Below are 12,740 nucleotides of genomic sequence, written 5' to 3'. Positions count from 1 at the left end.
ATAGAATGTCTTTGTTAGCTGGGGGTAGGTGGGTGGCTTCAAGATAATCTATCTCAACCCACTCATTTTACAGATGAGGATATGAAGCCCCCAAGAGGTCAAGTAACTTGTGTAGGATTTTATAGATATTTAGTGGCAGAGCTGTATATTATCCCATATCCATTGGGATAAATTTTTTACATTTTCTATGATTTACTTTTTCCAATGATCAGTCTTTTTCCTGAAAGCTCATCCTCCTGAGTTTAGATTTGAACTCAGATACTTTTTTATTTTTTTTAAGATTTTTTGCAAGGCAATGGGGTTAAGTCGCTTGCCCAAGGCCACACAGCTAGGTAATTATTAAGTTTCTGAGTCCATATTTGAACTCAGGTACTCAGTACTCCTGACTCCAGGGCTGGTGCTGTATCCATTGTGGCACCTAGCCACCCCTTGAACTCAGTTACTTTCAAGCTTTGTGAGCCTTGGAAATTCACTTAACTTTGCTTGGCTTAGTTCCTCTGAGCCAGAGATGGAAATGACAAATCACTCCAATGACTTTGCCAAGGAATATGCAAATGGTGTCATGAACAATCATTCAATATGACTGAAAACTTAACAACAACAATTCTTTTTGAAAAGTCTCAAAGCACTTCACCTTCATTCAGTTGAAAACAATGAAGTTTGACACTTTTGTCTTCTCTGAAATTCAGTGAATGTTAATTGACTTAAGTTGCTTTTACATTACTGTGGAGTAATCTGGTTGTACTAAGTCATGGACCAGAAAATTATTAGTTGCATAAGAACCTCAAATTTAAAATATTGCAAAAGGAAAAGTAAGATAAACTGAGAGCTAGCCTTGAGCTTAGGAGGACCTGATATTGGTTGTGTGACCCACTTCAGTTAAGTTCTTAGCCTCAGGCAATTTGTAGAACCTTGCTGATTATGGTAGAGTTTCCTCATTAGGAAGCTCTCTGCTCTAGATGAAATCAGTGTTCCATAAAACAAAATTTGAGAAAAACCACACTCTTGGGAAGACAATAAAAAATTATTTATTGGATAAGTGAGCCAAACATTGGTCTTTTTTACCATGTTGAAGGATAGCTCTGAATATATTCTTGGAAGAAAATGTATCCCAACCAAATCCAACTCTGTCTTTGAAGAATGGTAGCCAGTCTTTTGTCATTGTTGGATGGATAGAGCTTGGAGCGACCTCGTTTGATTATGCCCCAGATGAAAGAATCTGGACCTGCTTGTAAGCAGGGATTGTTTCATTCTTTGTCCTTGTTTCCTCAGTCCCTTAGTGCCTAGGAATTACAGGGTATTCAATCCATACTTGTTGACTGTCTTGTTGATTATCTTTGAAATGTCCACTATTGCCCTACTCTTATGCTCATTTGTGTGTGGAAGTCTCCCTGGGTGATATACATGAAGGTTGTATCAGGAGAATTCAAGAATTTGCTTAATTGCTTGTAGTGAGAAAAATATCAAAGTAGTCTGAGAGTTTAATGATGGTAATTCACATTTATGTTGTGTTTAAAGATTTGCAAAGCATTTTATAAATATTTTCCCATTTTCGTTCTGGAGGCAAGGACCATTATTGCCCCACAGGTACAGTGTAGCATATCCTAAGCACTTTATAAATATTAGCTATTATTACCATTCCCATATTCTAGATGAGGAAACTGGTTTGTCCCAGATGACAGATGTCTCTGACTGGATTTGAAGTTATGTCTTGCTGATTCATGGTCCAGTTTCCTATTCATGGAAGTATCTAGCTTTCCTTTTGAAAAAAAAATTAAGTTTTAAAAAAGGATTTGAAACAAAATTTGATATTCTTTTGCTATTATCTCTGTGAAGATGATTCTCAATTTATATATTCAGTCCACATTTCTGCCTCAAAATTCAAGCCTGAATCATTAATTGCCTATTGAACATTTCAGAACGGATGTCCCAGAGACATCTTAAACTTAACATGCCTAATACTAAATTCATTATCTATACACCCTAAATCCTAAACCCTTTCAATTCCCAACCTACCTAATTTTGTCAAAGGTACCACGATCCCTCCTATCTCCCGAGTTCATGATCTTTCTCCCAGGTAGGGATATAGCCAGGTTCATCTTATTGGATAGCAGGGTTTTTTTTCCTTTTCCCTTTTTTTCACTTTCCATGTATCTCCATATGTCTCCTGAGTCTTCTGTTTGAAATTCAAATTTTCTATTTAGCTCTGGTCTTTACATCAGGAAAAGTTGGAATTCTCCTGTTTTGTTGAATGTCCACCTTTTTCCCTGGAAGAGAAGGCTCAGTTTTGTCAGATAGTGAATTCTTGGCTGCATTCTAAACTCACTTGCTCTTCAGAATATGGCATTCCAGGCCCTTCAATCCCTTAATGTTGATGAAACAAACTCTTGTGTAATCCTTACTGTAACTCCTTTGTATCTAAATTGTTTCTTTTTGGCTGCTTGTAGGATTTTCTCTATTATCTGTTAGTTCTGGAATTTGACCACAATATTTCTTGGTGTTTTCATTTTGGGATACCTTTCAGGAGGGGTTCAATGTTTTCTTTCAATAACTATTTTTCCCTCTGGTTCCATGATATCAGGGCAATTTTCCATCACTAAATCCTGAGATATTGAGCCCAGGCTTTTTTTTCTCTTCAATGTTTTCAGGAAGCCCAATAAATTTTAAGTTGCCCCTCTAGATCTATTCTTGTGGTGAGGGGGATTTATGATGAGGTGTTTTACATTTTCTTCTATTTTTTCATTGTTTTTTGTTTTGTTTTACAGACTCTTGTTCTCTCATGAAGTCATTAGTTTCCACAGATTCTATTTTTTTTTCTTAGAGAAGAATTTTCTTCATTTACCTTTTGCAACTCCTTTTCCAATTGGTCAATTCTATTTTTGAAGGAGTTTTCCATTTCCCCTTTTTGAGGTTTTGAGAGAATTATTTTGTTTTTGCATTTGTCCAATTGTATTTTCTAAGGATTTGTTTTTTGTTGCAAGGTGTCAATTTTCTCTTGAGTTTCTTTTCCCAATTTTTTCACTTGATTTTTTAAAATCCTTCCTGATCTCTTCTAAGAAGTCTTTGTGGGCTGGAGACCAATTCACATTTTCCTCAGAAGTTCTAGCTCTCTCTGTGTTAGGGTTTTTGTCTTTAAGATAGCTTTCAATGGGTGCTCTTTTCCACTGACTTTTCTTCATTTTCCTGGGATCTATTGTTGGGGCAGGGGCTGGTTCACAGACCTTTGGTTTTGAAAACCCTAGAGAGTTTGCTCACTGGGCTTAGTAACTCCATGTGGGATGGCCAGTAGGGGCTACTAGAGACTTCCTCTGGAGTGTCTGTGAGCTTGAGATTTGTGTGTGGTTCACTAGGCCTGGGTGTTGGGGGAACAGCAGGGTCTGAATCATCCTTGGACAAAATGGGTTGGGCCCTTCGGCTATTCAGTTAAATCTCAGTATTGAGAGAGATCTGCTGCCCCCACCTGAGCCGGTGGGTGGGGTGGCATGGGGAGGTTACTGGGAAGAGTTCCTTTATCTCACAGGGATGGGGGAGACTCTGTTAAAAATAAGGGGCATGTGGCCCTGGTCTTCTCATTCAGTGGAGCTGACCATATTGATGTCTAGCTGCTGCTCTGTAGCTCCCCCGCCCACTGTGCTGCTCTCCTGCCTGTTCACAAATCCAAAGCTTCCAAGGCTTTTCTGAGGTTAGTCCTGGATCTCACCCACTGCCCCTGTGTTGGCTCTCTGCTCTCTGTGTTCCTTGATGGTAGATGTTCTTCTCCTTTGCTCTTTCTAGATTTTGTGGATTTGAATTCTGTTAAGGGACCTTAGTGTAGTGCCTGGTTCTCTTAGCCATCTTGACTGGAAGTAGGTGTTCTCCATAAAACTATTTTGTAATTATTAACTTGATATTTATTCTTTGTGTGAGAGGGTGTGTGTGTGAGCTGTTTGTAAGCAGGGATTGTTTTGTTCTTTGTCCTTGTTTCCTCAGCCCTTTAGTGTCTAGAAATTAGGAGGCATTCAATCCATAGCCGTTGACCGTCTTGTTGATTATCTTGGGAACTTCCATTAATGCCATACTCTGATACTACTTTGGGTGTGGAGGTCTCCCCGGGTGATTCATGATGGTTGTATAAGAAGAATACAAACTCTAAAAGAAACTGACAAAATAGAATGATTCCAAATACCAGTCCAGCAACCAATGGACTGTATGTCTGACATTAAAAGACAGGCCTAAAATCAGATTGGTTGTATCATGATGAATTTTTCTGCCACAACCACTGTCACCCCATTATAGATGACTTGTCTCTTGCATCCATGGGAAAGGAGTGTCTACAATATTAGGGATCCTATTGAATAAAATGCGTAATAGATAAAAAGGCAGCCTTGGAGCCCAGAAAATTTTGAGTTCAGGGTCTCATCTACCACTAAAATACTCTGCTTATATGATTCTGCATTAGAAGCTTAATAGAAACGTAATCTTTTAATGTTCCATGTCATGAAGATGGAAATTTAGTAACATGCTAAACTTCAAAGATCAACAGAGACAGAAGAAAATTTTTAATCTAGGATGAGACTATAATCTTTTAGTTTGGAAACTCTCATTTCCAAAAGAACCAGGCAAAGGAGGGGTTGAGCTTCATTAGGTGAGGAAATTTCCTCACTGGGTAGTTCACAGTGAAATCACAAGTTTAGTCCTCAATGTTTATGACTTAGACTTAAGGGAAAGAGTTTTAGGATGATTTTGTTCAGAAGTGTCAAACATAGACCCTGCAGCAGTATTTACCTAAAGTGGTGGTGGTTGTTGGTGGTAGTAATACTGCAATGTGACCAGGACTAAATTGGGAAACATTTAAAAAAATAAATAAAAATATATTATGGCATAATTTGTAGTTTTCTAAGTCAATATGTTACCAGTAAAGATCCTTGTATAAGACTTAGTGGCCTTCGATATCACCCTGTTGTTCAGTCAGTTCATTCATAACCCGTTTGGGGTTCTTCGGCAAAGATAGTGCTTCAGCTTGCTATTTCCTTCTCCAGCTCATTTTGTAGTTGAGGAAACTGAGGCAAATGGAGTTATTTTACTTGCCCAGGGTCACCCAGTCAGGAAGTGTCCAAGACCTGAATTGAATGCAGGAAGACCAGATGCTCTGACCACTTGATATCAGTGCTCTACTCCAAATTTCTCATCTTACAGATGAGTTAACTGAGACTCAGAAAAGCTTACGCAGCTTTCCTAAGGTCACATAAATAGTAAGTAGGCTAAGCTTGGTTCAAACATAGTTCTCCTTTTGAAACAGCTAGAAAGTGCTGGATAGAGCACTGGGTCTGGAGTCAGGAAGACCTGTTCAAATCTAAACTCAGCCACTTAACTAGCTGTATGGCAGGTGCTGGTGACAAAGATACAAAGATTTATAAACAGAGTCTACATTCCTTCAGGGGTTCTCACTGAGACTGAGGATTAGCTGCAGGACATGAAAAGATTATTTCCAGAGGAGGGTTGGTAACATCCTAAACTCCAAGGCTCAAAAGAGAAAAATCACAAATGAGAGAAATTCTTTATCCTTATGGTGACACCATAATCCTTTGGTTTGGAAACATGTTTTCAAAAGGACCGGTATACCACAAAAAAGTAAAATGTGTCTCTTTAGGCTAGGGAAATTTCTCCATTATTGTGGGAAAAGACTCAGAGAAGGCTAGATAATTACAAAGCAGGTGTATTAAATGAAATTGTAATTCAAGCGTATATATTCCATCAGAGTCCATAAACATTTATTGAAGGCTAGTGCTATACATGGGATATAAAAAGAGGCAAAAACATGTTCCTTCCCCTAAAAGAGTTTATGTTCTAATGAGGGAGAAAATATGCAAATTATTTTGTTCATACAAGATATAAACAGTATAAAAGGGATGTCATCTCATCTGGAAAGAGAAGAGGGAAAAAGTTTCTTGCATATAGAAGATGAAATTTTAGCTGTGTATAGAAAAAAATAGGAGAAGCCAGGAAATGGTAATGAGGAGGGAAAGAATTTCAGGCCTGGGAGAGAGAGACAAAAGTCGGAATTATTATATAGAATTTTTTGTTCAAGTTACCACAAGAAGACCAATGTCCTTGGATCATTGAATAGATGGAGAGGAGTAAAGGATAAGTTGACGGGAATAACAATAGTTGTCTGGATTGTGGAAGATTTTAAACATCAATTGGGTTTTCTATTTGATCCGGAAGTAATCTGGAGCCATTGGAGTTTAATGAGTCAGGGGGTTAAGAAATACTAAATTAAAAAAATGGTCAGACTTGGGTAAAGTAAGTCTCTCCATTATGCTAAGAAATCAGGTACATTAAAGAAAACTGGGGTTTCAACAAATTTTGAACATCTGCCATTTGGAAAGACTTTTTGAGAGATTAACAAATATATATATATTATATATTATATATATATATATTATGTATATATGTATATGTATGTATATATGTATAACAGACCCTACCATTAAAGAACTCCAGGTTATAGGTATGTCCTAAAGTTGTAGTTGGAAATCTCTTTATTAAAGGTTTAGTTTCCATTTTTGAAGAAGGAAATGAAAAACTAGACAGTATTCAGATAAAAACAGTAAAAATAATTAAGAACACAGAAAGTAGAACTGGTGAATAAAGAACAAAAGAGTTGAAATTATTTCATCTACTAAACACAATCATGAAAGGAAATAAAGCTTACTTCAGTGATATTACTTGAACTATTATTTTAATGATGACATCAACCCCATGGACTTTGTGTCCCTAAGTACAGAACTAAAAGCAAATGGCCTATTTTCTGTAATTGAGTATATAGCTTCCTTAAATCATTCAAAGTTACCTTATCAAACTGAAAACTAAGAGAATGCCTATCAATTGAGGAGTGGCTGAACAATTACAGTATAAGAACACAGTGGACTAGTATACGTTTTATAAGTGATGAAAGGAAAGGATTCAGGAAACTTGGGATGACTTGAACTAATAAATAGAGAATGAAGTAAGTAGAACCAAGGGAACAATTTAAACAATAACAACAATATAACCTAAAGACAAATAATTGTGAAGACTAAGAATTCTGATCAATGTATTACTTATCCATGATTTTCTATCTGACAGAGAAAGGACTCAAGACAGAATGAAACTATCAATTTTGGACAGGATTTATGTGGGAATTTGTTTTGCCTGATCATGCAAATTTATTAGAAGTGTTTACAATGGCTCAGTTGGTTTGGTAGGGTTTTTTCCCCCCTTAATGGTAAAGATAGAAAAGAAATACTAAATAAAATGAAAACTAAAAACAAAAGAATAGAAAAAACTTTCTGTACCTGGAAGGACTACATCATGTACTAAGGCACTAAAATTCTTTTTAGATGTGCTTATAGAACTTTTTTGATTTGGATCATTGATTTTTGAGAAATCATGAATAACAGGAAAGGTGACTGAGCCCTGAACATAAGACACAGTTTCCTGGTAAATAATAAGTACTTGATAAATGACTGTTGGCAATGTTAGACATATACTGTCCTCATTTTCTCCCCAAAAGAGGACAAACATGGATAGGTCAATGAACTTAAATGTTTATTTCCTGCAGAGTTCTAGAACAGACATTAAAAGGGTTATAAGTACTTAAATGTGGCACACTGATTACCATGTGCCATTATAGATTCATTATGAATATGTCATATTGTACAGTTGGCCACAATGGAAAGATATGAAATGGTGGACAGTATAATTAGATGGAAGAGCTGCCGGCCTCAAAGTATATTGATGGCTGACAGCCTAGAGATGACTTACTACATGGCTCTTTGCTTTTCTCTGCTCTTTTTCACCATTATTATCAATGACATGAATAAAAAGAGAGATTTTATCATGTTTCAAAATAATTTGTTGTTGTTTTTCAGCTCTAACTCTTTTATGACTCTTTTGGAAGTTTTCTTGGCAAAGATTTTGGAATACTTTGCATTTCTTTCTCCAGCTTGTTTTACAGATGAGAAAAGTGAGGATTAAGTGCCTGGGGTCACATAGCTAATAAATGTCTGAGGTTGAATTTGAACTTCCTGTTGGCATGGTGCTCTATCCAATGTGTCATCTGGCTGCCCTTTAAAAAATAAAGTTCTCAGGGTGGCTAGGTGGTGCAGTAGATAGAGCACTGGCCCTGGAGTCAGGAGTATATGAGTTCAAATCTGGCCTCAGACACTTAATAATTACCTGGCTGTGTGGCCTTGGGCAAGCCACTTAACCCCATATATGCCTTGCAAAAACATAAAATAAAATAAAACAAAGTTCTCAATAGCTTCCCCATAATGGGCCAAATTTAGGGATAGGCAACAGAACTGAATTTTGATTTCATTGGTAGGGCAGCAAATGGTGTGAAACTTTTACTATTTCAGGTAGATACCTTCAGTAGCTTTTAGTTTTTGATATTTGCATATTAGAACATTGAGAGCTCCTAGTATTGAGAGTGGCACACAGTCACTTTGTGTCAGAAGTGTGACTTGAACCTATCAGGGAGAAATGTAAAACTCTACAATTAGATTTTTCAAAAATTCTCCTTAACATTTATATAGCCAAAGACTTACAAGTATTTTCCTTGCAACAGTCCTAAATGGGGGGGGGGGGGAGTAAAAGTATTATTAGACCAGTTCCCCCCCCCCACCTCCCCAGAAAAACTGAATGAATCTCCAAGATTACACAGCTAGAAAATATGGGAGCTGGAATTTGAACCCTAATCTTTTTATTTCAAGTCCAGTACTTCTTCTCTCCTGGGACTTATGCCTACCCAGAAGACATTACCAAAAAGACTGTGACAGCCAAAAAGCTAGATATCATTTTAGGATATAATTAACCAAGTTTATAAAGTTATACACAGACAGTCTAGGTTAGGATTCCTTAGCCTTTTATATGTCATTATTCCTTTCTGACCCTAAACCCCTAATGAAATTTATGGATCCCTTCTCAAAATAATATTTTTAAACGTATAAACTCCATAGAAATATAAAAGAAGCTGATTACTTTGAAAGAAATATTCATTTTTTTCCATCCAACTTCATCAAACCCCTGAAATCTATCATCTATAAATGAGTCTATGAATCTTAGATCAAGAATCACTGTTGTTGATATTTTTGAGGTCAAATATTAAATATCAAGCTTCACCTTGAATTGATCAGCTATGGTTCTCAAGATCATCTTTGCTAAAATGGTTTGTGATGAGGAAAAATAATCAAGAAGGGAGATAAGACAAGTCATTTAAGGGTAGTTATGAAATATATATACATACATAAATATGTATTTTTTATGAATTTAACACATTATTGTTCAGTTGTAATAGCCCCCCCCACCAGCAGAGGGATTAGCTTGGCTCAAGAGAGAAATGAAATGTGTACACACAGGTAGGGATGCTAGTAGGACAACTAGAAGAACCATTTATTCATAATATCAGATAGTTCTTTATAGCAGAAAACCACAAAATTAGCATACAAGATAAAACAATGGTGTTTCTCAAATTTGTGCAGGATATAACCTAGCAGGATGTTACCTAGGTCAAGAAGTTCGGGTACAGGGCTACCACACAAGTGAGATCATGGATGATGCAGTTGTGTTATCATAGCAGAGTTCCATGGAGAGCCTTCAGCTCGATGGTCACCTAAGCTTGGGCTTTTAGTCATAACTGATCTTTCACCCAAACTCACCTGAGCAGCTCTGCAACAGAGTTATTTGGTCATATCCAACTCTTCATGACACTGGAGGCCATAGCATATCAGGTCCTTCTATCCTCCACTATCTCCCAAAGTCTGTTCATCTTGTTTGTTGCTTCCATGACACTGTCTATCCATCTCACACTCTGCCATCTTCTTCTCCTTTTGCTTTCAGTGTTTCCCAACATCAGAGTCTATTCCAAGGATTCCTTTCTTTTCATTATGTGCCCAGAATATTTAAACTTCTACTTCAGTTTTTGTCCTTCCAATAAATAATCTGTATTCAACACATACATGCATGTGTGTATATATGCATACAAATGCATTCATGTGTGTGTGCATATATGTACAACACACATATGTTATGTACATGTATGAACATACTAAGTAGAACAGTAGAAGAGATAGTAATATAAAAGATAGTAAGGTGGCAAAAGAAATAAGCACCAGAACTAAGGTCAGAAAGACTTGAGTTCAAATCCAACCTCAGACATTTACTACTGTATGACCCTGGACAAGGCACTTAATCTCTGCCTTAGTTTCTTTAACTATAAAATGAGAATGATTGTGAGAATCAAATGAGACAGTATTTACAAAATGCCAGCACAATACCTTACATATAGTAGGTATTATATAAGTATTGGTTATTATATTTATTATTAAAATAAAAAATTCCTATTATGTACAGCTTGCTTTTAAAAATACATAATAAATTCAAAAGTAATTTTTAAAGCTGTCTTGCCTCTGTTCTCTTCTGTTCTCTTTTAACGATGCTTTAGTGACTTTCTTTTCTTTCTTTTCTCCTTTTTCTGGGCATAATAATTGATAACTCCCTGGCTTCCTCCAAATTCTATCCTGTCCCCTCATATAATACCCATGGGTATTTTTTTTAAATGGATCAGTTACTCCTCTAAATAGATCCCCTCTGGACTGCCATCAAAGAAGAGAATTAAACACCTCCTCTATCCTCTATGCCTTTCTAGCTGATCTGATAACCAGACTTAGCTTCTGGTTTTAGACTGGTTTTAACAAAAACAAAAATCCTAGCTCTGCTGTAGTAGTTTATTTCTTGTTCTTTTTCAGTATGTATTCATGTATTTCATGTATTATTCTCTTCTTTGCTTAATTGATTCATTAAATTTAACCATATAGTAGTTTTAAAAAGAAAAAATAAAATGCTTTTCTATACTCAGTGATAATTATGTTCTTGCAGCATTGAGAGAATTATGATCATTTTAACAAGGCTTCCTTTGTGATGATGTTTAAAAAATTTGGATAAATGAAACTCCATAAGTTATCCAGAGAGGGGAAATGGCAAACCATTTCAATATTTGCCAAGAAAACCTAAAATCAAGTCATGTAGAGGCAGAAATGACCAAAAATGACTAGACAACAACAGAATTTATCAGAAGGCTTATCTTCTGTGTGCCAACTGGCAGTGTGAACTTGGTTTAATATTATCTCCCCAGAAAGGGACTGGATGTGAAGAATACTCTAGAATTCTGTGACACCAAATTATTATAGTCAATTCAAAACATGACTTTTGTTCTTACTTATAAGAGACTCCTGAAAACTTAATCAAATTTGTTTAAGGAATTGTGAATCTTTTCTGATAAAGTAGTCCATAAAAGGCCAAGAGAAGATTACTCTGGCATTTTTTTCCTTCTTATACAAATTTATATGAGAAAATGTATGTTTTTAATTCTCTGTGTGTCAATCCCAGACCTTCACATAATTTAACTAGTACACTGGGCTTTACTAATCAAAGTCTAGGAATAGACTTGTTGCTTGAAAATTAGATATGTGCTCTGGGCCAATAATAATTTATCATAAGGAATTAGTAATGAATATGGATTTTTTTAAAATGTCAGGATAAGTTGAGGGTAGAGTTGGCTAGCATTATGTCATAAATTGATAAATTTAGGGTTATCTACAAGACTATTGTAGGGAATATGTAGGAATCTGAAATTTACAGGAAGAATTTTTTTCAAGTTTTCAAATTTCACCATTTGCTGTTAATTCACCTCTGGGCACAAGTGCAAATTTAAAATTTTCATTAAGACACATTAACCCAAATGGCAGTAATTAAAGTAAAATATTAAAAATATCCATCATAATGTACTACTCCATTAGCAGAGACACATTTAAAACAATGACTTTCATATAATTTCATGCCAGGGAAGGATAAACAATGGTTTTTCATAAATGAACACCACAGCCTCCATTTTCTCACTATTGGAATTTGTGAAGTATGTGCATGTAAACATAATCTCATTTCAGTTTTCACTATCATAATAGTATACTATTCAGAAAGAGAGAATCTTTAGGGTTCTTCAGTTAGACATTTTTAGATTTAAGTGATGGCCTTCAATTGGAAGAAAATTTATATTAACATCAGTCAATCAACAAGCATTTATTAACCTCTTTTGTATATTCTGGACTATTGGGAATACTAAAAAGATAGATAAAACAATTCTCCTTCTGACAGAGCTTATATTATAATGAAGGAGACAACAAAGACATATATAAAATGTATACAGAATAAATATAGAGGGCAGCTAGGTAACACAGGTCTGGCTTTGGAATCAGGCAGAGCAGAGTTCAATTCTGTCCCCAGACACTTATTGTGTGACTGGTCAAATTGTTTAAGTCCATTTGCTTCCATGACAACAACAACAATATTAATAATAATGAAAATTCAAAAATAATAAGTAAAAACAGAATTCTTATGGAGAGATCAAAAATATTCTCGCTGCCAATGATAACTTTTGTCATTTCTGATTTGATCTCTCATTTAGAAGTATGAAGTAGTGGGCTTAATTTCCACCATTGAGGTCTAGTAATCCTATGACTTAAAGAGGACCATTTATGTTTGCATATATTCTCACTGCATGAAAGATAATATTGACCCTTGGCTACATATGCCTAGTCTTGAAGCCAGGAAGACCTATGCTCATATTGAATGTATCTGTATGTTTTTATGCCAAAAATCTATGCTCTAGACTATTTAGCAAATAGAAAATGTTTGACAAAATGAATAAAAATATAGTAAAA

General features: G+C 35.7%; 1 protein-coding gene across 1 annotated transcript in view; it reads left to right on the top strand.

Annotated features, from left to right (window-relative positions):
* The window catches only part of MORC1 (MORC family CW-type zinc finger 1), a 239,002-nt gene that overhangs the window by 132,945 nt on the left and 93,317 nt on the right, over positions 1 to 12,740 (top strand). The gene's annotated exons all lie outside the window — the stretch shown is intronic.

The sequence above is a fragment of the Macrotis lagotis genome, chromosome 1 (genome assembly GCF_037893015.1).
Source record: "Macrotis lagotis isolate mMagLag1 chromosome 1, bilby.v1.9.chrom.fasta, whole genome shotgun sequence".
In the NCBI taxonomy this organism is placed as follows: domain Eukaryota; kingdom Metazoa; phylum Chordata; class Mammalia; order Peramelemorphia; family Peramelidae; genus Macrotis; species Macrotis lagotis.
This window is presented reverse-complemented; position numbering and strand designations above follow the sequence as displayed.